The sequence below is a fragment of the Suncus etruscus genome, chromosome 18 (genome assembly GCF_024139225.1).
Source record: "Suncus etruscus isolate mSunEtr1 chromosome 18, mSunEtr1.pri.cur, whole genome shotgun sequence".
Lineage (NCBI taxonomy): Eukaryota > Metazoa > Chordata > Mammalia > Eulipotyphla > Soricidae > Suncus > Suncus etruscus.
This window is the reverse complement of record NC_064865.1, coordinates 2,479,361-2,506,348: the sequence shown is the minus strand read 5'-3', so window position 1 is coordinate 2,506,348 and position 26,988 is coordinate 2,479,361. Positions and strand designations below refer to the sequence as shown.

The 26,988-nt window shown below is 48.7% G+C and overlaps 1 protein-coding gene and 1 non-coding gene across 2 annotated transcripts in view; one reads left to right on the top strand and one right to left on the bottom strand.

The window, feature by feature from the left end:
* Nucleotides 1-26,988, bottom strand: part of PTK7 (protein tyrosine kinase 7 (inactive)) — a 79,177-nt gene that overhangs the window by 33,123 nt on the left and 19,066 nt on the right. The gene's annotated exons all lie outside the window — the stretch shown is intronic.
* Nucleotides 14,474-14,580, top strand: LOC125996648 (U6 spliceosomal RNA). The gene has a single exon (XR_007491330.1). It is a non-coding gene; the product is annotated as a U6 spliceosomal RNA (small nuclear RNA).

Sequence of the window (26,988 nt, the reverse complement as noted above, 5' to 3'; positions counted from 1 at the left end):
CTAACCTAGGACGAATCCCGATCTGACCCCCTGGTGTCCCATATGGTCCTCCAAACCAGGAGCAATTTCTGAGAGCATAGCCAGGAGTAGCTCCTGAGTGTCACTGGGTGTGGCCCAAAAACCAAAACCAAACAAAACAAAATCCAAAAGCAAAAAAAAAAAATTAAAATTAACATGAAAAATACATTTACTGTATCCACGAGTAGGACTAAGCTCAAGAAAGGGAGGTGCTCACTGTGCCCCTTGGGTGCCTTGAGAGTGTATGGACAGGCCCGTGTTCTCTCATTTAGAAAAACAACCTGGCTCCACTACCAAGCTCCTAAAGAAAATAAGGACCATCGCTATTCCTTCTCCAGGGAGTCCAGTCCAGGCTGATACCTCTGTGGCATTCTCAGAAAGGGCTGGGGCAAATTTCCTTTTCTCTATGAACCACAGAAGCCCAGCACCAGCCCTTGACACCCTGTGACATAAAGGGGCCCAGCTCCAAAACTGAGATCAAATATGATCAGTTTGATCTTCACAGGTGGGACCAGATTGAAAACTCTGGAACTATTTTCGAAATGGGGATTGAATCAAGTTTCCGACACTCACCACCACCAGAAAACCCAGAAGCCTCCCCTTACTGCTGCCATGTTCCCAGCAGAAAAACGGCACGACTCTTCCATCAAGCTCCAAAAGAAAATAAAGGGCCAAAGCAATAGCATAGTTGATAGGGTGACAACTTGCCTTGCATGCAGTTGACCCAGATTTGATCGTCAGCCTCCTAACATAAGGTCCCCACAGCCAGCTATGGGTGATTTCCAAGTGCAGAGCCAGGAGCAACCCCTGAATACCACCAAGAAGAAAATAATGGCCTGAAGTGATAGCACAGCAGGTAGGAAATTTGCTGTGCACACAGCCGGCCCGGGTTCGATTCCCGGACTTCCCGTAAGCTTGCCAGGAGTGATTCCTGAGTGCTGAGCCAGAAGTAACCTCTAGCGCTGCCAGGTGTGGTCTAAAAACAAACAAACAAATAAACAACAAAGGCTGTCAATACTTCCTAGGTATGCAGGTCCTGGCTGATATCCCTGTGGCATTTGCAGAAGGCAGAGATGGGACAGATTCCCCTTTCGGCATGATCTACAGCATCCAACCATTACGCCCTCCAACAAAAACATCCCAGCTCTGTGACTTAACTTTATCAAACTACCAAGCCACTAAATTTGTTTCAGATCTATAAGTCCTAGACACAGGGCACAAGCAGTGGCACAACACCTCAAAACTTTCCAGGAGTGTCAGTCTGGAAGTATCACAGAAAATCTGATGGGAAAGTCATCTACCAAGGTCAGTGAGCCAGGATAGACCACCGTTCGATTCCCAGCATCTCATTGGTCCCTGAACCTGCCAAGAGTGATTTCTGAACACAGAGCCAGGAGTAACCCTTGAGCACCACCGAGTGTGACCACCTCCAAAAAAAATAAAAAAATAAAGAGATCTCAACTAGCACCAATCACAGCCTGGTAAATCCTAGGACATTTAACTCTATAACACCATGGAGAAATAAAACAATCATTTTAAATTGACCCATATATATGTGTATATACATATATATGTATTATTATTATTATTATTTATTTTTTTTTTTTGGTTTCTGGTTTTTGGGCCACACCCGGCAGTGCTCAGGGGTTCCTCCTGGCTGTCTGCTCAGAAATAGCTCCTGGCAGGCACGGGGGACCATATGGGACGTCGGGATTCGAACCAACCACCTTAGATCCTCGATCGGCTGCTTGCAAGGCAAACACTGCTGTGCTATCTCCCCGTAAATTGACCCTAATTAATGTAAATTTTAATAACTGCATTTGCCTCTGTGTTGTAACAAACAACATGAATTTTGTGCCTGCACTGAGGCAGGATACGGTGGTGGGTGGGAAACTGGGCGCACTGGGGCATGGAAAGTCACACTGGTGCTGGGATTTGTGTTTGAACATTTAATGCCTGAAACAACTGTATTATGAACAGGTTAGTAAATCAGTTTTATAATTAAAAATTTTAAGTAAATAAAAGAATTCCAATCTCGGGGCCATCAAGTAGAGTGTTTGCCTCTCACGCAGCCAATCTATATTCAATGCCAGCACCCTACAGGGTTCACAGAGCCCACCAGGAGTGATTCCTGAGGGAGATCCTGGAGCAATCCCTGAGCATTGCTGGGTGAGGCCTCTCAAAAAAAGAATTCAATTCGTGGATGTCCCACATGTGCTGAGCATACATAGTCCTGGCAGCTCTCCTGTTTAGGATTCCAACATCACAAGTAATTTCTGGCTGCAACACAACCCGGTGTGTTTAACTACCGCAAAGGGATTCAATCTCCTACAAGAACCACAACTAAGAATACACGTGCGGAGCTGGAGAAATAGCATAGAGGTAGGGCATTTTGTCTTGCATGCAGAAGGACGGTGGTTCAAATCCCAGGCTCCCCTAGGGTCCCCACCTTGAGCCTGCCAGGAGCGATTTCTGAGAGTAGAGCCAGGAGGAACCCTGACCGCTGCCGGGTGTGACCCAGAAACCAAAAAGCAAAAAACAAAGAAGAACACACATGGGTACCCTATCAATAGGAATAACAAACCAGGGCCAGAGCGACAGCACAGCAGTAGGGTGTTTGCTTTGCACACGGCCCTCTGGGACAAACCCAGGTTCAATTCCCAGCATCCTATATGGTCCCCTGAGCCTGCTGTGGGGGGAAGGATTTCTTTTCATTTTCATTTTTGGTTTTGGGGCCACACCCAGTGACGCTCAGGGGTTACTCCTGGCTATGCACTCAGAAATCGCTCCTGGCTTGGGGGACCATATGGGACACTGGGGGATCGAACCACGGTCCATCCAAGGCTAGCGCAGGCAGGGCAGGCACCTTACCAGGGGGTATTTCTAAGCGCAGAGTCAGAAGTAATCTCAAAGTGCTGCTGGATGTGGTCCAAACCTCCCTCCCCCAAAATAGAAATACAAACCTCAGGAAGTTTGTCAAACATTGAACACAGTAAACTGGGAAGTGCTGCCACTCACACACACAGAGCCTCCATATCCTCAGAGCTGCAGCAGAGGGGCAGGTGGAAATGGAAACAGTCTATGGCCTGAGAGATGCTGAGCACACGCTTTACATGCAGGTGGCCCCAATTCCTTCCCAGCACTGCCATAAGGGGTCTAGCCCGAATCACAGAGCTGTAAATAGCTTCTGAACACCACCAGGTGTGCCCCCAAAAAGTATGTGCAACCAGGGTTGGATAGCTCAGAGATCAGAGCATGCCCCAGCTCAATTCTGGACAGCACATGGCAACCAAGCACCACCAGGTGTGGCCCTGACAGCCCCCAGCACTGGTGCATCAGAGTGATATCCATCCGGCCCGGATGGCCATTAATAGCCAAGAGAGACCACCAGGACCTCCTGAACACCTCTTGGAGGACAACATCCTCACCACACACACACATACAAAACTACCTATTTTCCAGGAACATAAATCATTTGCAAAGTTCAGGGCCAGAATGATAATGCAGTGGGTAGAGACTTGCTTCGCTTGTGGCTGAACAGGATTGGAGCCCTCTCCCAGGAGTGATTCTTGAGCAGAGTCAAGAAAACTCCACCAAGTGTGTCTTAAAAGTTTTCCGGAAATACAGAAATCCAGGCTAAAATGCCCTTGGAGGAAGAGGGAGAGTAAAGCGGGTAGGGTATTTTGCCTTGCACAAGGCTGAACTGGGTTCGATTCCAGGTATTTCATATGGTCCTCAATCTCAGCCAGAAGTGATTTATTTCCTTCCTTCCTTCCTCTTTCCTTTCTTCCTTTCTTCCTTTCTTCCTTCCTTCCTTCCTTCCTTCCTTCCTTCCTTCCTTCCTTCCTTCCTTCCTTCCTTCCTTCCTTCCTTCCTTCCTTCCTTCCTTCCTTCCTTCCTTCCTTCCTTCTCCTCTCTCTCTCTCTCGTCCTCAATCCCAGCCAGAAGTGATTTATTTCCTTCCTTCCTTCCTCTTTCCCCTCTCTCTCTTCTCTCTCTCTCTCTCTCTTCTCTCTCTCTTCTCTCTCTCTCTCTCTCTCTCTCTCTCTCTCTCTCTCTCTCTCTCTCTCTTCCCCCCCCCTCTGGTTTTTGGGCCACTCTGGGGTTTCTCTTGGCTCTGTGCTCAGAAATCTTGCCTGGTGGGTCAGAGAGACAGCATAGCATTAGGGCATTTGCCTTGCACACAGCCGACCCAGGATGGATGGTGGTTCAATTCCTGCCATCCCATATGGTCCCCTGAAACTGCCAGGAGTGATTTCTTAGCACGGAGTCAGAAGTAACCCCTGACCACCGTCAGATGTGACCCAAAAACAACCCCCCCAAAAATCGCTCCTGGCAGACTTGGGGACCATACTGGATAGTGGGGATCAAACCTGGGTTTACCCCAGATCGGCCTCATGCAAGGCAAACATCTTACCGGATGTGCTACTGCTCCCGCATCCCCTCCCCACTTTTTTGAGAAGTAATTTTGAAGCTCAGAGCCAGAAGTAAACTTTGAACATGGCTATGCCTGGTCAAAAAACTAAACCAAACTAAACTAAAAAGTCCTTGGACTATGGAAGCCCAAAAGCCTAACGAACAAGGAAGAACTGGAAAGAATTGCCACAGTGGGGCCAGAGCAGCCACACAGCAGGCGGGGCTGTCTTGCTGGGACTCAAGTACAGAGCACCCCATAGTGCCAGAGTAGCCAAAAAGAATTTCTGGGGAGGACCTAAGTTCTCCACACTCTCTGTGCCTGCAGGTGAGGAGAGAAAGCTGCCAGTTTCTTTGGGAGGGGCTGAGGGGCTGTGGAAATAGCTGCAGGGCAGGGAAGGTTCTGGGGCTCCCCACGGGAAAGAGCTAGAGGCAGTCACAGGAGGGACCTCCCAACTAACCAGGGTGCTTGAATCCCCAGAGGGACTACAGTCAAGACTACAGGAAAGGGCTTCACTTTGTTTTTATAGCCACATCCCTCAACCCACTGAGGGTCTCTTGGGAGAAGGGGGACAGCAGTCCTGGGACACACGTGTGGGAGTTTCCTGGGACTTAGGCTAAGTGACCTATTACTCCCAGGTTGCATGCCCCAAGCCTTTTCTCTACCCAAAAAAAAAAAAAAAACACCTCTTTTTTTTTTTTTTTGGTTTTTGGGTCACACCGGCGGTGCTCAGGGGTTACTCCTGGCTGTCTGCTCAGAAATAGCTCCTGGCAGGCACGGGGGACCATATGATGGGACACCGGGATTCAAACCAACCACCTTTGGTTCTAGATCGGCTGCTTGCAAGGCAAACGCCGCTGTGCTATCTCTCCGGGCCCACTTTTTTTTTTTTTTTTGCCTTTTTTTGGGCCACACCCATTGATGCTCAGGGGTTGCTCCTGGCTATGCATTCAGCCCACTTTTTTTTTTTTTTTGCCTTTTTTTGGGCCACACCCATTGATGCTCAGGGGTTGCTCCTGGCTATGCATTCAGAAATTGCTACTGGCTTGGGGAACCATATGGGACTTGCCAGCATGGAGGTCAAAGGGAAGATGGCTGAAAGGAGTTAAGATGCAGGGCTAGCGAAGAATGGCTGAATGCTTAAAAGGTTATGATATAGGCCACACATGTGGTGGATAGGGCATGAATAAAGTTGATGCTTCCTGAAGCCTGCCTGTGAGTGAGTTCAATACCTGTCGCTTTCCTGGACCCCAGACCCGCCGGTTGATGGGGGATGAAGCCACGTGGCCATGGACTAAGAATAAAGGCCTCCATCCACCTCAATCCAGCACCATCGCTAATTATTTAATTCTACAACAGGGATCGATGCTCTGTCCTAGGTTAGCCGAGTGCAAGGCAAACACCCTACCGCTTGCTCTACCGTGCCGGCCCCCAAATTTTCAATACAACTCTTGAAACTCTTAGATTCTATTTTTCCATTTTCTGGACCTTTTTGCTGGGGGAGAGGGAAGGACACACTAGGGTCTTTCTTTTTTGGGGAGTTGGGGTTGGGCCATACCCGAGGGTGCTCAGGGTTACTCCTGGCTCTGCACTCAGGATCACTCCAGGTAGGGCTTGAGGGATTGAACCCAGGTTGGTTGCATACAAGGCAAGTGTCTACCCTCTATGCTAGCTCTTCAGTTCCAACTGCGGTCACTCCTGATGGTGTTCAGGAGATCATATGGGGTTCCAGGGACTTTTTGGTCCAGTTTTGCTCTTTGTTTTGGGGTCACACGGCGCTGCACTCAGAGATGACTCCTGGCAGTGCTCAAGGGACCATATGTGGTCTGAGAGCAGAACTTGAATAAGCAGCATGCAAGTCAACTGCCTTAAACCCTGTACTCTTTCTCTGGCCCCAAAAGGAATCTTTTTTCTTTTTTTTTTTCTTTTCATTTTGGTTTTTGGGCCACACCTGGTGACGCTCAGGAGTTACTCCTGACTATGCATTCAGAAATCACTCCTGGCTTGGGGGACCATATGGAATGCTGGGGATCAAACCCAGGTCTGTCCTGGGTCAGCCGCATGCAAGGCCAATGCCCTACTGCTATGCTATCACTCCGACCCAATCTTTTTCTTTTCTGGTTTTTGGTTTTTTTTTTTTGGTTTTTCGGACCACCCCCCCCCTCCGTTTGATGCTCAGGGGTTACTCCTGGCTAAGTGCTCAGAAATTGCCCCGGGCTTGGGGGGAACCATATGGGACGCCGGGAGATCGAACCGTGGTCCTTCCTTGGCTAGCGCTTGCAAGGCAGACACCTTACCTTTAGCGCCACCTCGCCAGCCCCTTCTTTTCTGTTTTTAAACCCATCTCTGTCCACCCTTACAACCTGACCAAGCAGAGGAGACTCTGGCCCTAGTGGTGATCACATCATTTCTCCCCAACACTCAGCCCTCAACCCTAGGCCACCCCACCCCCCAACACTGCTAAACCCTAGGAGTGGGCAAAAGCATAAAGTAGCATCAATGAGAAAAAGCCTAAGCTGTTATTTTTTTGGTCTGGGAGCCACTTTAATTCTCAGGGGCCACTCCCTGCCGTGTTTGGGGAATTATGTGGTGTCATTATGCTATTACAGAGCCTCAAGGCCTCACACAGGGAAGGCAAATGCTCCCCAGATGAGCCACTGCCCAAGCCTAGGGCTCTACCTTTGGCTCCTGTTTCCAGCCCTAAACATGAACACTCAATTTTGCATGCAAAAAACAGGCCACAAGGGGCCCCTTATTCCAGAGGAGCTGAGTTAAAGCCAGGCAGCGCCCTGACTCCAGGACCATTCCTGGGGCCCAGCTGACGCCTATGCGAAGGCGGTCACTCCAGCCCCGATGGTTTTGAAGGGACAAAAGCCAGCTTCTATGTTGCTTAAGAAGTGTTCTGATGGGGACAGAGAGACAGTATAGCGGGCAGGCCTTGCATGTGCCATGTTCTTTATCCAACATCCCATAGAGTGCAGAGCCAGGGTTAACCCCTGAACATAGCCAGCTGTGGCCCCAAAACAAAAGGAAAGGTCATCGGACCACCTCCAGACCCACCTAGGGAATGAGAAGAAATACTTTGCTCTGTGAGGTGTGAAAAGCTCAGGCACTCAGGCCTGAGGGCAGCAGGCTTACAGTGCCACATACACTGGGGGCACAAAGATGCCAGCGTGGCACTCGGCCCAGCATCTCGGGGCCTCAAGCTCCTGTACCCCCCTATACACATATCAACAGCTTCCTGGAAGCAAGCCCTTCTTTCCAGGAAGGCTTCATAGATAGAAGATAGGGGTGCTCAGGACTCATTCTTTTTTTTTTTTTTTTTGGTTTTTGGGCCACGCTCAGCGGTGCTCAGGGGTCACTCCTGGCTATCTGCTCAGAAATAGCTCCTGGCAGGCACAGGGGACCATATAAGATTGCCGGGATTCGAACCAACCACCTTAGGTCCTGGATGGCTGCTTGCAAAGCAAACACCGCTATGCTATCTCTCAGGCCCCAAGACTCATTCTTAACATGGGGCACAGGGAGAGTTCCCCTGAGGAGGAAGCTGGGCAGTGCCACAGGCTTGAAAAAGATGGGGGGTCCTAAAAACGAGGGTCCTGGGGAGGGGCAAAGGGACCTTGCGACCCCTCCTATAATGATCAGGTCTCCCATGAGTACAGGGGTTAAGACACTTGCCTTGAATGCAGTCAAACTGGGTTCAATTTCCCAACACCGCATAAGGCCCCTGAGTAAGCCCTGAGCACTGTTGGGTGTGGCCTAATTCTCTTCCCCCACAAAACATCTCCCCCTCAGCTACCCCTGCCTCCTCATATCTGCAGCAGTACTGAAGGGAATGGCACTTCTTACAGAGCTCCCCTCCCCTTCAACCAAGACTGTCACACAGAAAAAGGGGATCTGCCCATGTGGCTAGATGAAGGCACATGGCCAACCCAGGTTCACCCCCACCCCCACTCCCACATCCCATAGGGTCCCCTCAGCCAACCAGGAGTGATCCCAGAGGCAGAGTCAAGAATAAGCTCTGAGCACCTCTGGGTGTGGCCCCAAAACAAGCAAATAAAAACCCTCTTATTGCTTAAAACATAAACTTGTTCATCAGGCAAAACTAATTTTAATCTTTCACTTCATCTCTTAACTGCATTAGAAATAATTTGAGGGGCCGGGCGGTGGCGCTGGAGGTAAGGTGCCTCCCTTGCCTGCGCTAGCCTAGGACGACCGCGGTTCGATTTCCCCCGGCGTCCCATATGGTCCCCCAAGAACCCAGGAGCAACTTCTGAGCGCATAGCCAGGAGTAACCCCTGAGCTTCACAGGGTGTGTGAAAAAAAAAAAAAAAAAAAAAAGAAATAATTTGAGCCTAGGTTTCTTTTTAAGAAACCAAAAACGAGGGCCCGGAGAGATAGCACAGCGGCATTTGCCTTGCAAGCAGCCGATCCAGGACTAAAGGTGGTTGTTTCGAATCCCGGTGTCCCATATGGTCCCCCGTGCCTGCCAGGAGCTATTTCTGAGCAGACAGCCAGGAGTAAGCCCTGAGCACCACCGGGTATGTCCCAAAAAAAACAAAAAAAGAAACCAAAAACGAGACATCCCACTAAAAAAAAAAAAGTCAGCTGTTTAGAAAAGCTTTCCAGCTAAACTTAGCAAAATATAAGGATTTCACTTTCCAAATCAATAACAACAGATGAAGAAAATTCTAACGGATGCCTAGTGACGTTATTTTTAAAAGCACCCCAAAGCTGGCAACTCATCAGCAGATGCCTAAAAGGCGGGAGGGGGTGAGGGAGAACGTGCCTTGGGGGCGAATGTTATAAAACATAAAGCACTCAAATAGCTGGAGAAGCCAGCCCCTGGGGGAGGGGGGCTGAAGCAAGGAAAGAATCCAAGAGCCAAAGACAAGACAAAGACCTAAAGTTTACTTCACGCCGACTGGGGGGCGCTTGAAGTCGGGGGTCTGGGAGGCACCAAGGTCTGGCTTCACTTAAGCTTGGAACTGGCTGTCCCTCTCCGTTCCAGGGGTGCCTGCTACAGGCCTCCAAAGTCAGGCGAGGGGTGGAGGGAGCGACAGAAGATGAGATGATAAAAGCAGCTGGGGGTGGGGGAGAGACAGCGGGGAGACTCAGAGAAACTGAGAACAGAGACCTCGGAGGAAAATCACAGAAGAAGAAGAGACTCTGAGACAGAGAGGGAAACCAGCCAGAACCCGGAACAAGGGACTAGGAGGCGCCAAGGAGCAAAGGGATGCACCCAGGATCCCTGGAGGCTTTTTGGTTCTGTTTTCTGAACATACCCAGGGTGCACTCAGGAATATTCTTGGCAGACTCGGGGGACCGAATGGGAGCCTAGGAATTGAACCTAGGTCAGCCGCATGCAAGGCAAGTGCCCTCCCACTGTCCTATGGCTCCATCCTTAGCCCCTTCTACCTTTCCTTGCTGGTTCCTCTCAGAATACACTAGATGGTCTACAGAGCCTTGTGCCTCAAATAGGGCGGTTCCTTCCACCCTGCACTGCAGCCACAGGCACCTCTAATTCAGCTGGACTGGGGGGCTGTCCATTAGCTCACACTGCCAGGAAAGGTAACAGCAGACTGGGGAAGAGAGACGGGCAGGCTCTTACCTAGACCTTAGCCTTAGACCTTTTATAACAGAAAACCCTCAAATTAGAGACTCCTGGTAAATAATTCACCAGGAAGAGTACAGTACCCTCTTCCCTGGCTCATCCATTATTCACCGAGATAAATGTACCCTATTGTTATGCTTCCTGACTTCTAAAAAATACAGGCTGAGCCATTAAGCCAGGGGCAAGAAGACAGGAGGGCAATTTCCACCCAACTTTTTCCAAAACTCCTGACCCAGCAGTGCCTCACACAAGGGCAAACCAACTGCCTCTCCACCTCCTAGAAAGGAACAGGCCTAAGATCAGAACAAGACAGTCACGGAGAGGGTCTGCCCCAGGACACAAGAGCCCAGGACCAGAGGGCCGGAACCATCACTGTCTGGAGGGAAAACGCCTTGAGACAGGCTGGAGCGAAACCTACAGGACAAGAGCACTTTCCTGACCAATGTAAGGTCCCAGGGTCCAGTCCTCCCGCACCAGATGATGTGGACTGTCCTGGGGTGAGAGCCTGGTGATCCCACACCACACTACAGCCAAGTGTGAGTAAGCGCCACCAAAAGGAGTGTGACCTTTGGCAAGAGCCAAGGTCAAGAAGCGTGAGCCCTGATGGGTGAGCATTGGGGTGAGCCCCACAGGAGCCCCAGCAAACACCACAATCAGAACTTGAGTGTTTCAACTAAGAGAATGAGCGAGCTCTGGGGCCTAGGACGCGATTCAAAACTCTAGCGCAGAGGAGAGGCTGGGATCCAATCCTAGGCCCCCAGTACTGCTGGGGAGAACCCCTGAGTACTACAGGGTGTGGCCAAAAAATTTACAAAAACTCAAAACAGATAGGCCACTTGGTTGGCCTGGATTCCATCTCGGCACCCGATCTAGTCCCCAAAACACCACCAAAAGTAATTCCTGAGTGCAGAGGAAGGAATAGTTCCTGACTGTAAAAACATGGACCAGAAGAGATAGCATGGAGGTAAGGGGTTTTTGCCTTGCATGCAGAAGAATGGTGGTTCGAATTCCGGCATCCCATATGGTCCCTCTGAGCCTACCAGGAGTGATTTCTGAGCGTAGAGCCAGGAGTAACCCCTGAGCGCTGCCGGATGTGACCCAAAAAAACAAACAAACAAAAAAATGGACCAGAGGGGCCAGAGCAGTAGCACAGCAGTAGGGCATTTGCCTTGAATGAGGCTGACCCAGGAATGACCTGGGTTCAATCCCCACTTCCCATGTGGTCCCCCAGGCCCAAAGCGATTTCTCAGTGCATAGCCAGAAGTAACCTCTGCGCATCACGGTGTGGGGGCCCCTCCAAAAAAACCATGGACCAGAGAGACAGTACAGTGGGTAGGGAATTTGCCTTGCACGCAACTGATCTAGGTTTAACCCCCCAGCACTCCATATCTGTTCCCAAGCCCACCAGGAGAACTTTTTTTTTTTTTTTGGGCCACACCCGGCGGTGCTCAGGGGTCCCTCCTGGCTGTCTGCTCAGAAATAGCTCCTGGCAGGCACAGGGGACCATATGGGACACCGGGATTCGAACCAACCACCTTTGGTCCTGGATCAGCTGCTTGCAAGGCAAACGCCGCTGTGCCATCTCTCTGGGCCCAACCAGGAGAACTTTTTACATATTACTGGACCTGGAGCACTGCTGAGTATAACTTAAAAAAAAAAAAAAAAGACAGAAAGAGTTGCATTCAGTACTTGGATCTGAGCTGCGAACTTCAGACCTCAGTGTGGAAAATTGCCCCATGTGGAAAACTGTTGCTCCTTAATCCAGCAGGACCTTGCAGACATGAAGTAGACTCCGGGTGGGTGGGGAGATCAGCACAGGGCAGGAGGGGAATGAGCTGAATGCAGACCCTCATGCCCACACTCACATCTAAAGATGGGACGTTGGTGAGAACATTCATTCTTTTTATTTGTGTTTGGCCTGGCTTGCTCCTGCTCCATGCTCAGAGACAGTGCTGAGTACCAAGCTGGGGTCGGCCAAATATAAGGCAAGTGCCTTGGGGCCAGAGTGGTAGCACAGCGGTAGGGTATTTGCCTGAACACGGCCAACCAGGACTAACCCTGGTTCGATTCTAGCATCCCATATGGTCCCCGAACCTGTCAGAAGTGATTTCTTAGTGCAGAGCCAGGAGTAACCCCTGAATGCCACCGGGTGTGACTCAAAAAACAAAAACAAACAAACAAACAAACAAACAAACCAAGCACCTTAACCCCTGTACTATCTCTCCAGACAGTTCCTTATTACCCATCCCAACTGGGTCCACACCCAGTGACACTATTCCTGGCTCTATGCTCAAGAGTGACCCTAGGCAGTACTCAAGAGTGCCAGATGTGGTACCAGGAATTTGTTTTTGTTTTGTTTTGTTTTGGTTTGGTTTGGTTTTTGGGCCACACACAGAGGTGCTTAGGGGTTATTCTTGGCTCTGTGCTCAGAAATCGCTCCTGGAAGGCACGGGGGACCATATGATATGCCAGGAATTGAACCAGGTCCATCCTGGGTTGGCCACATGCAAGGCAAACGCCCTACCGCTGTGCTATTGCTCCAGCCGCTCCAGTCCCATTTTTATATCTATTAAATAATGCTCATAACTCACTCCTCAATGACCTACGATATTACACATTAATGACTGTAGCATATCCGAGGCGTGTCTAGCACCCGTTAAGTACCGTGCCAGTTGGGCTCTTAGCCATTACTACCATTATCGTGTCAAGATTTTTTTTTCTCATTTATGAATCACTTCCCATGGAAAACATCTCTTACCAAGTAGGTGTCAACTGGAGTTGGTCAGAATGGTTCTTTCACAGATCTTGACAGGTCTGAGACTGTCCCATTGTCACCTATCAGTCCTGGTCTTTGGAGGTACATGGGGGAGATTCTCCAGGTAGGTGCTGGCCGCTGGGAGTGCGATTTATACTATTGCTGGGAGTGCGATTTATACTATTGCCGCAGACCAGGAGCCTCCCAGCACTTTGAGACGAGCCTCTCCTACCTCCATCCCCTCTTCCTAACAGGATCACCCCATCAGAGGTTGCTTGAAATAGGAACAAGGTTTGGGTGAGTGTCTGGGTAAAATAGATGCCACCCAACTAGGTAGGCGGGGGTTTCTGGTGCAGGGAAAGAAAATGGGGACAGTGCAGGCTCCAAGTCGTACCAGCAGAGGGTTACTCCAGCTTCCAGCACCCGAGAAAAGACCGAGAGAAGTCCGTGCTCTATAAAGAAGACCTGGCTTACATCAAACAGAAGCTGCAAACAACTTGCAGCAGTAAAAGACAAATTAGTCGAATTCTTTCCAGCAAATGAATGAGGGGTCAGCTGGCTTTGATAGTCACAAATCAGTCACAATAGGCTGGAATGTGACTCAGTGGAAAGTGTCTTGTGTGTGTGCCAGACCCTGAACAGGATCTCCAGCAAAAACAAAGGAGAAAATGATAAGAAAGCAGAGCCACTATCACCGTTTGAGTGATATGATCCAAACATAAAGAGTTCTCGAAATAGGGGCTGGAGAGATAGCATGAAGGTAAGATGTTTGCCTTGCACGCAGAAGGTTGGTGGTTCAAATCCCGGCAACCCATATGGTCCCCTGAGCCTGCCAGGAGTAATTTCATAGTGTAGAGCCAGGAGTAAGTCCTGAGCGCTGTCGGATGTGACCCAAAAAACAAACAAACAAAAAGAACAACTTAGATGAGCTTCTAAAATATTATACTAAAACATTATGGGGCTGGAGAGATAGCACAGCGGTGTTTGCCATGTAAGCAGCCGATCCAGGACCTAAGGTGGTTGGTTCGAATCCCAGTGTACCATATGGTCCCCTGTGCCTGCCACGAGCTATTTCTGAGCAGACAGCCAGAAGTAACCCCTGAGCACCGCCAGGTGTGGTCCAAAAAAAAAACCAAAACAAAACAAAAACAAAAACAAAAACAAAAACGAAGAGTTCTTGAAATAAATGGAAAACTACTGGAGCAACATGGAGTCAGAAAGATAGAAGCGTGGGTAGAATGCTTGCCTTGCGTGTGGCTGACCCGGGTTTGATCTCCAGCATTCCATTTGGTTCCCCAGCGGTCAGGAGTAATCACTGAGCACAGAACCCAGAAGAACTGAGCACGGTCAAGTATGACTCAAAAAACAAAAACCTTGGAGCAACAGTACAGGCGGTGAGGTATGTACTTGTATATGAGCTTTACCTCTGGTTTGAATCTTCATTACCATATACAGTCCCTGAGCACCAGCAGGGCACCCCCCAAAAAAATTTAACATGGAAGATGTGGCTCAAGGGGTAGAGCACACGGGTGCGTGTGTGCATGTGTGTGTAAAAAACACTGGGTTCAATCATCAGCACCTCATAGGTTCCTGAGCCTTCCCAGAGTGAGCCCTGAGCAAAGCCAGGTGTGGCCCCAAATAAAAAAATTTTTATAAAAAATAAATAAAAAATGTGCTCGCTTCGGCAGCACATATACTAAAATTGGAACGATACAGAGAAGATTAGCATGGCCCCTGCGCAAGGATGACACGCAAATTCATGAAGCGTTCCATATATTAAAGAAAAAAAAATAAGGGGCCCGGAGAGATAACACAGCAGCGTTTGCCTTGCAAGCAGTCGATCCAGGACCAAAGGTGGTTGGTTCGAATCCCGATGTCCCATAGGGTCCCCCTTGCCTGCCAGGAGCTATTTCTGAGCAGACAGCCAGGAGTAACCCCTGAGCACCGCCGGGTGTGGCCCAAAAACCAAAAAAAATAAAATTAAAAATAAAATAAAATAAAATATTAAAATATACCTGCAATTTAAGAAAATACAAATAAGAGCCAATTTGATAGTGTAGCAGGTAGGGAGCTTGCCTTGCATGCAGCTTTTTTTGGGGGGGGTGGTTTGGGTCGTACCCAGTGTCGCTCAGGGCTTACTCCTGGCTCTGTGCTCAGAAATCACTCCTGGTAGGCCTGGGGACCATATGGGATGCCAGGATTTGAACCCAGGATTCGTCCTGGGTTGGCTGCATGCAAGGCAAGTGCCATACCACTGTGCTATCTCTCCAGCCCCTTGCATGCAGCTTTATAAGCAGTTGTCCTTGGTTTGATGCTTGGTACCATGTAATAGTCTCCCAGATCAGAGTGATTCCAGGAGTAAGCACAGAGCCAGGAATAAACTCAGGTGTGGCCCAAAAACAAAACCAAAGGACACAAATTAGTGCCAGAAAGACAGTACAGGAGTGAAGGCCATTGTCTTGCAAATCTCAGCACCAAGTGGTCCATCATCCTCATAGCATTACTAGGCATAACTCCTGAGCAAGACCCAATGTGGGTCAAAACTCCTCTTCTCCCCCAAAGAAACACAAATTAGGACAAGGTATTCTGCCCAACTGAATCAACTGAATGCCAAGAGTTTAAAAGGAACCATCAACACTGGTGAGATGATAAAAATGAACCCCATACTTTGTTGATGTGAGTGTAAAGTATAATAACTCATTTCTGGGATGAGAGATGGTCCAGAGGCCTGAGAGCAGGCTGCACACACAGAAGACAGAGTTCCAACCCCTAAGCACCACTGGGAGCGACTTCTGAGCTCAGAGCCAGGAATAATCCCTGAGCACTGCTGGGTCTGATCCAAAAACAAAAACAAAAAACCCACAATAGTAATTCTCTTCTGGAAAGTGGCTTGGTAATGTTCTACCAATATCCTAAAATATTCATGGCCCTGCCTCCGCGGGGATGAGACTTATTCCAGGTCCAGGGCAGGAAATGGACAAGATGAGCTCAGACCATCTTATCGCACAAGGAAATGAGCAAACCCAAGCTGGGGCCAACATAATGCTCAGCACGTGCTCCAAGACGGAACACTTCAGCATCTATAATGGGGAGAACAATATGGAAATATGGAAGGCTAGGAAGACAGCTCTCTCTCTCTCTCTCTCTCTCTCTCTCTCTCTCTCTCTCTCTCTCTCTCTCTGCATCTATAATGGGGAGAACAATATGGAAGGCTAGGAAGACAGCTATCTCTCTCTCTCTCTCTCTCTCTCTCTCTCTCTCTCTCTCTCTCTCTCCCCTCCCCCCCCATAACTGGGGCTTGGGGACCAGAGAGAAAGCACAATAGGTAGGGCATTTGCTTTGGACACGGCTGACCTGGGCTCAATTCCAGGCATTCCATATAGTTCATCCAAGCACAGCCGGTGGAGACTCCTCAGTGCAGAGCCAGGAATAAGCCCTGAGCACCAGTGGGTGTGACCCAGAAACAAAAGCAGAAAGAACTTAGAACTGTATAATGAATGGGTAGAGCATTTGCTTTCCAAGGGACTGACCAGGGTTAGATTCCCAGAACCCCACATGGTCGTACCCGAGCCATCATCATGAGTAATCCCTGAGTGCTGAGCCCGGAGTAAGCAAGCCCTGAGCACTACCAGGTATGGTTGTACCCCCCACCCCAGCTCCCACAGAAGTAACAACTGGAGTGACCGCATACAAAGCAAATGACAGCTCCTCCATGATCTCTCCGGCAGCTATACCCAAATGTGAAATTCACTTCCTATTTCCTAACTCAGATTGTGTACAAACATTTTTTTTTGGCTTTTGGGTCACACCTGGCAGTGCTCAGGGGTTACTCCCGGCTCTATGCTCAGAAATCTCTCCTGGAAGGCTTGGGGGACCATATGGGATGCCAGATTCGAACCATGTACAAATGTTTTCTTAGAAAGGAAACAATCATTGAGAGTAAGAATTTTCTGTCTTGTTTTTGTTTTCTGTTTGTTTTTGGTCACACCTGGTGGCTCTTAAGGGTTATTCCTGGTTCTGCACTCAGGGATTACTCCTGGCAGGCTCGGGGGACCATATGGGATGCCAGGGATCAAACCCAGGTTGGCTGCGTGTAAAGTAAATGCCCTACCCGCTGCACTATTGCTCCAGCTGAGAATAGTTTTCACTCCTGATGGTTGCTACCTTGCCAGCACACGGAACACTGCTGACCCAGAGTGGGCAGGCATTCAATGACCAATATGTAATGCAATAAAGGTCCTAATCTTATTGATTACATATTAATAAGAAAAGATAATCAAAAATAAACACGGGTGGGGCCGGGAAGGTGGCGCTATAGGTAAGGTGTCTGCCTTGCAAGCGCTAGCGTAGGACGGACCACGGTTCGATCCCCCGGTGTCCCATATGGTCCCCACAAGCCAGGGGCGATTTCTGAGCGCATAGCCAGGAGGAACCCCTGAGCGTCAAACGGGTGTGGCCCAAAAACCAAAAAAAAAATAAAAAATAAAAAAATAAAAAATACAAAATAAACACGGGTGGGCCGGGGCCAAAGAGATAGCACAGCGGTAGGGCGTTTGCCTTGTATGCAGAAGGACGGTGTTTCGAATCCGGCATCCCATATGGTCCCCCAAGCCTGCCAGGAGACAATCCCTGAGCATAGAGCCAGGAGTAGTTCCTGAGCACTGCCGGGTGTGACCCAAAACCCAAATAAATAAATAAATAAATAAATAAATAAATAAATAACAAACAAGGATGGGGGCTGGAGAGATAACATGGAGGGGCATTTTCCTTGCATGCAGGACAGTGGTTCAAATCCCAGCATCCCATATGGTCCTTGTAGCCTGCCAGGAACGATTTCTGAGCATAGAGCCAGGAGTAACCCCTGAGCACTGCTGGGTGTGACCCAAAAAACAAAACAAAAAACAAGGACAGAGGGCCCGGAGAGATAGCACAGCAGTGTTTGCCTTGCAAGCAGCCGATCCAGGACCAAAGGTGGTTGGTTCGAATCCCGGCGTCCCATATGGTCCCCCGTGCCTGCCAGGAGCTATTTCTGAGCAGACAGCCAGGAGTGACCCCTGACTACCGCCGGGTATGACCCAAAAACCAAAAACAAAAAAAAAAAAAACAAAAAAAAAAAACAAGGACAGAGCTGGAAAGACAGCACACTGGGTAGACAGTGGCTTTGCTCTCAACTGATCCTAGTTCAATCCCTGGCACTGCACATGATTCCTCCAAGTCTGCCGGGAATGATTCCGGAACTCAGAGTCAGAAGTAAGCCCAGACCACTGCTGAATGTGGCCCAAGCCCTCTCTCCCCAATCAATGGATCAATGGTTGCAGGAGCTGCTCAGGATCTTTTTTGTTTTGTTTTGTTTTGTTTTTGGGCCTCACCGGCGTGCTCAGGGGTACTCCTGGCTATCTGCTCAGAAATAGCCCCTGGCAGGCACAGGGGACCATATGGGAGGCCAGGATTTGAATCAACCACATTAGGTCCTGGATTGGCTGCTTGCAAGGCAAACGCCACTGGGCTATCTCTCCGGCCTGCTGCTCAGGATCTTTTTTTTTTTTTTTTTTTTTTGTGGTTTTTGGGTCACACCCGGCAGTGTTCAGGGGTTACTCCTGGCTCCATGCTCAGAAATTGCTCCTGGCAGGCACGGGGGACCATATGGGACGCCGGGATTCGAACCGAGGACCTCCTGCATGAAAGGCAAACGCCTTACCTCCATGCTATCTCTCCAGCCCCGCTGTTCAGGATCTTAACTAACTAAACACACAGATGGTGCTAACCCCAGGTCGGCAGCATTCGAGGCAAGTACTATCTAACCACTGTATTATCTCTCCAGTTCTTTTTTGTTACTTTTTTGTTGTTATTTTGGGCCACACTGCAGTGTTCAGGAGTAGCCTCTGAGCATCTCCATCTGACCCCACCATCCCAAAACCCTTGCTTTGAAAATCCTTCTTTCAGGTATCCTCTAGGTGCTGAGTCTTGCACCTTGATGAGAATAAACTAGTAAGATTTCTGCATGGCCCTTCTCTGAGACTCAGTTTCTGCATCTGTCACCTTCTGAACAAGGGCCTTCATCACTCTGTTTCATTTCCCTCCTCTGCATAATGGGTATCCCAGCCCCTGCCTTCCTGGGTTTTTGTAAGTATTAACAAGCTAATAGGGTTTAAGGCTCCTGGAACCCTGTGCACGCCCCGCCTGGGCGGTCAGTAAGTGTTAGCTATTATTGTAATTACATGTTTACTCATCTGACTCCCCCACCAAAGGCAGATACTTGAAAGGCAGTAATTGTGTGTTTTTCTCTCTCTATCCTCAGTGTCTTGGATGCTACTTGGCACATGGAAGGCTCTAAATAAATGTTTGTTGAATTAATAATGATAATTAATGTAATTGCTCACCAGGATCACATCTAGGGCCTTGCTCTTCCCTGCTTTGGGCAGTCCCAGCCTCCATCCCACCAGCCCAGATCAGGCCCTCTAGGTATGGCCGCCACTTGCAACAGGGGGCTGCACAGGCCTCAGACCTGCCCTGGGTCTCGGAGAATTTCAAATCAAGTGGGCAAGATCAGCTAGAAGCACATGGAAACCAAACACTATACTCTTAGGCTCCCTTTTATTTCTTTAGGATTAGAGGGCCTGGGAGGATTAGGAGCGCTGGGTGCTCAAACCAGAAGTGCTGGGAATCAAGCCTGGGGCCTTAGATATGCAAGGCCAGTGCTCCATGCTTGGGAGCTCTGGCAGAAAGAAAAAGATTATATGCAGCTGAACAATCTAGACACAGAGCAGAGGTTAGTAGTACAAGTGACAGTGGGCTCTGGTTTCACTCCTTTCTTGTTTTCTGATTTTGTTCGGGGGGTGGGGATTTGGGGTCACACCCGGCAGTCCTCAGGAGTTACTCTTGGCTCTACGCTCAAAAATTGCTCCTGGCAGGCTCGAGATCATATGGAATGCCAAGGATGGAACCCGGGTCTGTCCCCAGTGGACCACATACAAGGCAAACACCCTACCACTGTGTTATCACTCCAGCCAAATTTATTCTGAGAAGCGTGTTATAACGACTCAAGCACTTGCAATTTGTGTTAATCTGTGTATTCAAATGTGAGCCACCGGTGGTACACACTTTTGTCAACATGCTAGACTTCTGAATAAAGAGCATTCGATCCAGAGGCTTTCTCGTGTTCGTGTTCAGTTGGAATTTTTTTTTCCCCTCATTGGCTCCTTTGGGAGACCTAACATCTGGCTGAGTGTGGACCCAGCAGCCATCAATCACTGGAGCTAGCCCTGGGATTTCATTAGAGGCTGTAAAATGGGGACTTTCTATTTATTAGCCGGAGACGTCTATAAAGACAGACCTTCCCCATGAACTGGTTATCCTGCGGTAGAGCTGTGCCCACAGGGGAATAAACACTTGAATTCTCTCCCAGGTTTTCAGACAGTAAGTTGATTTTCTGGTGGCCTTCAAAGGTGTCCAGGAAGGCCTGGTTTTAGTTTTAGTTTTAAGTTTTGGGGAGCATTATGCTGGGGCCGGAGAGTTAGTACATACAGCAGATAGCTGGCCATTTCTGATTCGATCCCTGATATCACAAATGGTCCCCCAAGGCCCTGCCAGGAGTAAACCCTGAAATAGCTGGCTATGCCCCTCAAAACCTTCCTCTATCAAAATCAAACATCATTATGAGCAAATGGACTTTTAATATTTTTCTATTTTATTTCTGACAACAAAAGGATGGAATCCAGTGGCACATGGGCATGTGCTCCTATGCGAAACCACATCCTATTCCTGATCTCATAGGTTTAAAACTTGATGTATTTAAGTCTGTATAGTTCTTGGTTTTTGTTTCTTTTTTAATTTTTATTTTCCTTTCCTTTTTTTTTTTGGCTCACACCTGCTGTGTGCTCAGGGCTTACTCCTAACTATGCTCAGGGACTACTTCTGTCATGACTTGGTCCTGTGTGTACAGTCCCAGGAATTCAAACCAGGTCCACCATATGCAAGACAAGCACCTTACCTTACTCTGGGGTGCTGTCTTACCAGCTCCTCTTAAGTATTGTAAATTTTATTTTGGGCTTTACTCTGTGCTGTTCAGGGATGCTCCTGGCTCTATGCTCTGAGGAGATTCCCTGAGCAAAGACTCTAGTCAAGTTCTGAGAATTTGTTCCTACACTAAGTCCCTTCCCTATTGGTGAATTTCCTTCCCTTTCTCTTCTATTTTCCAATAAAACTTTTCTTTTTTTTTTTTTTTTTTTTTGGTTTTTGGGCCACACCCATTTGACGCTCAGGGGTTACTCCTGGCTATGCGCTCAGAAATCGCCCCTGGCTTGGGGGGGACCATATGGGACGCCGGGGAATCGAACTGCGGTCCTTCCTTGGCTAGCGCTTGCAAGGCAGACACCTTACCTCCAGCGCCACCTACCCGGCCCCAATAAAACTTTTCTATTAAAAAAAAAAAAAAGCCCTGGGGCCCAAGTAATAGCACAGCAGTAGAGCATTTGCTTTGCATGCAGTCAACCCAGGATAGATCCCGATTCAATTCCTGGCATCCATATGGTCCCGAACCTGTCAGGAGTGATTTCTGAGTGCAGAGTCAGGAGTATTCTCTGAGCACCACCAGGTGTGACCCTAAAACTCCCCAAAAATAAAATAAAGTAAAAAAAAATGAAGTCCCCTGAATCCTGATGAGTATGAACCACCCAACAAACGAAAAACAAACAGTACAGCTAATCAGGTTTGAGGTTCTAGGGGGTAAAACAGTGCTCAGGAAGGACTTCTCTCAGAATCACTCTTGGAGGGCACAAGGCACCAGAGGGGATGATGGGACTCGAACCTGGGTCAGCATCATGCAAGGCAAGCAAAGGCCCTACCTGCTGTACTCTCTCTTCAAGCTCTGTGTATCTCTGTATGTCCGTGTGCCTTAGACATGCCAGGCAAGTGTAGGTGTAGCTGCTTTGGCAATGCTTTAACTGCCATCCTGTTTCCATCCATTTGAGACACTTCCTGGAGGAAACCCTACTCTATCTCTCTGTGTCTGGAAGGATCTGCAAAGAAGCCTTGTTCCCAGATGGGAGCAGGAAGATCTGTCATAGAAACACCCCTCCCCAGAAATCCCATCACAGGCACCCCACCCCACGTATCAGGATACCTGGGAACTCAAAGTACACTGGAAAAACACCTTTTTTATTCTTAGAAGAGGTGGGCACAGCAGGCAGTGAGGGCTCCAACCAGAATCATGAGTTTCACTGATTCAATCTAATTCTCCAATCCATGGGGCCAGAGAGATAGCACAGTGGTAGGGCGTTTGCCTTACACACAGCTGATCCAGGACGGACAGTGGTTTGAATCCCAACATCCCATATGGTCCCCCGTGCCTGGCAGAAGTGATTTCTGAGCACAGAGCCAGGAGTAACTCCTGAGCGCAGCGGGGTGTGACCACCCCCCCCAAATATAATCCCCCAATTCAGGAGAGCAAATTTTAGGAATAACTAAATGAGTGCCATTCCAGATGTTATTCTTCAACATCCTGCCCTGTTTGGGACAGACAAAGACAAACCTACACAGACACCCTTACTCCCTCCTTTCCTTTCCCATAGATGGATCAAAGATACTCTGCAGATTCAACCTTGTTCTCAACCTAGGCTTTCTTTATCGGGAACAGGCCCCAAGGGTGCTCCCCTCCTGTCCACATGGGGTGCCTGCCCACCCCCCTGGTTTCAATTTCAGAGCAGAATGTTCTGTACTGTCCTTGAGCATAGCAACCTCCATTACACTGCATAAGGTCTTAAAGGCTTTTTATTGATTTTGTGAATGGGGTCGATGTTTCCATTGGGTTTTCTAAAGAGGTTATTTGCTAAGTAGCAAAGCTTGGGAGGGAGAGGATAACATAGTTTTAGACCAAATGATTCAATTCTCTTGATTCTAATGTTTTTAGTAGATACTGAAGTTTCAATAACTGACTTGGCTGGGGCTGGAGTGACAGCACAGTGGGTAGTGGGTAGTGTTTGCCTTGCACACTGCTGACCCGAGTTTGATCCCTGGCATCCTTTAAGATCCTGAGTGGAGAGCCAGGAGTAACCCCTGAGTGCCACTGGGTATGGTCCAAGAAACAAAAAAGAAAGGTGTACACTCCCCCCCCTTTTTTTTTTTGGTTTTTGGGCCACACCCGGCGGTGCTCAGGGGTTACTCCTGGCTATTTGCTCAGAAATAGCTCCTGGCAGACACAGGGGACCATATGGGACACCGGGATTCGAACCAACCACCTTAGGTCCTGGATCGGCTGCTTGCAAGGCAAGCACCACTGTGCTATCTTTCCGGGCCCTCACCCCTCTTTAATTGTGTTTGCTCACAAACACCCAGCTGAAATACAATGAAGAGATACTACACTAGGAAACAGAGCTGGGATCACATGCTTAGCAATTTTCTAGAATATTCGAACGTACAACAGTAGGGATTGAACTCCAGCCTCACACCTGCAAGGCAGGTGCTTTGTCACCAAATTTCCCCTGCCTGGACCCCTGTAATGACTGTTTTGTGACCACAACTGGTTGTACTTTTGGCTCTGCATTCAGGGAAAACTCTTAGAGGGCTCAGGGGACTGTATAGGATGCCAGGGTTTAAACCCAGACTGAACACATGAAAGAATCCTATCTGCTGTACTAGCTTCCCTGACCTACAATGGGGTTCAGGGGACCATAGGTGGTACCTGGGATCAAATGGCAAAGGAGGATAGTTGCAAGCAGGGCAAGGGTCTTCTCCATTGTCCTAGTCCTTTGACTCCTACTGTTTCAATAATTCTTAGGGTGGGGGCCCTCACTGGTGATTCTTATTTCTGACTCTGCACTCAGGAATAACTTCTGGTGGTGCTCAGGGGACCATAAGAGTTGCTGGGGATTGAACCCGGGTCAGATGTGTGCCAGAAGAGACCTACCCACTGTACTATCTCTCCAACCATTTGTCCTTATTTTGGATGTCTCAAGTGGAAGTCTGACACAGGCCAGAGAGCTTTGCATGCTCAGGGCCCCAAGAGTTCGATCCCCAACATGGCTTGGCTCTTTAGCACCTCCTGGCCTGAGTACAAGTTAAGACTAAACCACCAGGATGAGTAGAGTGGTCCCAAACCCACCAATAGATCATTATAAAAAAAATAAAAACAGGGAGGCCAGAACTGTGGCACAGGGCATAAAGGTGTCTGCCTTGTGCGTAAAAGTCAGTTCTATCCCCCGGCGTCCCATATGGTCCCCCAAGTCAGGAGAGATTTCTGAGCACATACCCAGGAGTAACCCCTGAGCGTCACTGGGTGTGGTCCCCCCTTCAAAAAATAATAAAAATAAAAATAAACGAACAGGGCCTGGAGACAGGACAGTGGGCTCAGTACATGCTTTGCATGGAGGAGGACCAGGATATCAGCCAAGACACTGCACGGTCCCCTGAGCAACACCCAGAGCCAAGCCAGGAATAGAACACGAGCACCACCATGTAAGGCCCCGATACCCTAAAAATAATGTTAATTTATGTCCAGAGAGACCTGGAAAGAGCTGGGAGCACTTATTTTGAACGCATCAACCCTGAGAGTGATCCCTGGCACAACAATGTCCCCCCATCACTACTGGAAACTTACTAAAGAGCAAAAAGGAAAAGCATGAAGACTTTTAGACCTGATCTTACCTCCGCTCTCTTACCCTTTTGATTTTTCGGCCACATCTAGCAGTGCTCTGGGCTTGCTCCTGGCTCTGTGCTCAGAGATCACTCCTATTGGTGCTCAGGGGGAATATCAGTGATGCTGAGGATCAAAAGTAGGTTGGCTGAATGCAAGACAATGCCTTTGTCTTAAGTCATGTCTTTGCCCATATTTTAGTCTTATAAGGCTTTTGCCTGCGTGGTACGCACTGTTATCTATTGCTTTGGAGTCACACGCCAGGAATCACTCCAGGTTTTGTACTCAGGGATCACATGGTGGCTTTTCTTTTTCTCATATATTTTGGGGTTACCTGGCAGTGCTCAGGGGTTAGTCCTGGCTCTCTACTCAGAAGCACTCCTGACAGGCTCAGGGGACTGACCATATGGGGTACCTGGGTTCTAACTGGGGTTGACTGAGTTTAAGGCAAGCACCCTACTTGCTGTCTTATCACTCTGGCATCCTGTTTGTATTTGTATCTTTGTATCATGTATGCTGGGAGCACACATGACTGTAGCTCAGAGGACTATATACAGGAATCAGTTATACCCAGTCCTATTACTTTTGTCTTGTTTTGGTTTTGGGTCACACCTGGCGGTGATCAGGGGTTATTCTCCTGGCTTTGCACTCAGAAATCGCTCCTGGCAGGCTTGGGGGACCAGGCATCGAACCACTGTCCATCCTAGGTCAGCAACGCCCCATTGCTGTGCTATCTCTCTCTGGCCCCACCTATTATTACATTTTTAAAATCTTGAGTCCATTTCTCTAGTGATCACACTTTGAGAGAAGCGTCATCCTTTCCCTCGCATGGTGCCTCTTCCTTCTCTGGCATGGCGCTGATCAGAAAGTACGGTGCCAAGTCAGCCCTTGAGCGATCAACAGGAACTCTAATGCTTCAACTGCATTTTTCCTTCCTTGTGCTTGTTACCTCGGCCCTTTTGATTTCCTCACCAGTCTTGGTGAGGTTCCCTTTCATCTCAGGCGGTTGAGTCTCAGCTGATCCTTTTATCTCAGGTTTCATAAAGTACGTGTTTCTTGACATTTTGGGGGTGGGGGTGGTGAAAGATGTTGCCTATTAAAATACACTTCTTTTTCCACCCATATTCAAAGAGAGATGACAGTACCCGAAGGAAACCACAGACAATGGGGTAGAGGGAGAAAAGCAGACAGAAAGCAATTACGGAGATAATACCGAAGGGAGAAGGAAGGACCGTGAGCAGCCAGCGAACAGGAGGAGAGGGGTCCCAGGTACACAGTGAAGTTGTCTCACAACTGGGACAACTCCCGGGAAAAAAATCCACGTCATTCGTCCCCCGTGAGGCGCCTGAGATGAAAATCACAACTGGCATCATCACATAGATGAGGAAACAAAGTGTTGGGAGAAGTAAACCAGACAGAGAGTACTGCGAGATAAGGTGCTAACCTCGTACACGGCCAACTACTGTTAGATCCCCAGCATCCCATCCGGTCCCCTCAAGCAGCAGCTAGGAATAATTCCGGGGTGCAGAGAAGAGCAACTCCTAAGCATCAGTGAATGTGGCCCCCCAAAAAGGCTACTTCACACCTCAGATTCTGACAGTGAGTCAGAACATACGACTCAAGGCTGGTGCAGCAAGAAGACAGAAAACTGACCCGTGCAGCCACACTCATAACCAAGTGGACAGAGCAAGGTCAAGATAAATGAAAGCGGCATCAGAGCCAAGAGCCAAAGCACAGCGGGTAGGACATGTACTTTGCAGCTAGCCGACCTGGTTCAATCCCTGGTACCCCAGATGGTCCCCCAAGCACCACCAGAAATGGTTCCTGAGTGCAGAGCTTGGAGTAAGCCTTGAGCACTGCCAGGTGGTCCCAACAACAAAAGAAAGAAAGCAGCAGGAGGTGGGCTCAACGAAGGCAGCCCTGGGTAGGCAGTAGGCTGCTGTGCTTTGAGGAGCCTGAAATAACCCTGGCTCACGCTTGCTGTCCTGGCATCATTGTTAAAGGTCCAAGTTTGGATGATAAACCCACACAATAGCTCCGTTTATAGTTTTTCACCCAGTATGACTTTCACACACATCTGTGGTGCAACCGGGTCTCAAATGTACTGCAAGTTATAACTCACTCCTCAGAAGCAAAACACAAACATAAACACAAAACTCTGTAGCCAGTGTTGATGTGTTGTCTTATTCCCCAAACAAAGGATTCCACTCTGGTATTTATTCTACAGATGTACAAACACAGGGAACTTGACTAGCACAGCAGGTAAGGCATTTACCTTGTATGCGGCCTACCCAGGTTCAGTCCTGGAACTGCATGACTGACAGGAGTGAGCCATGAGCACAGTGTCAAGTAACCCATGAGTATCAATGGATGTGGCCAAAAAAAAAAAAGGGGGGGGGGGGTAAGGAAGAAAGAAAGAAGGAAATATTAAAATGAAAGCAAGCAAATTCCTAGCAACAAAGTCAAATCCATTAATAGAGAATGAGTGAAATGGGTGAAGTGGATGCAGACAGCACTTGCTTCAGGCCAACCTTCCTTCCTCTTCAACTTTCTCCCCA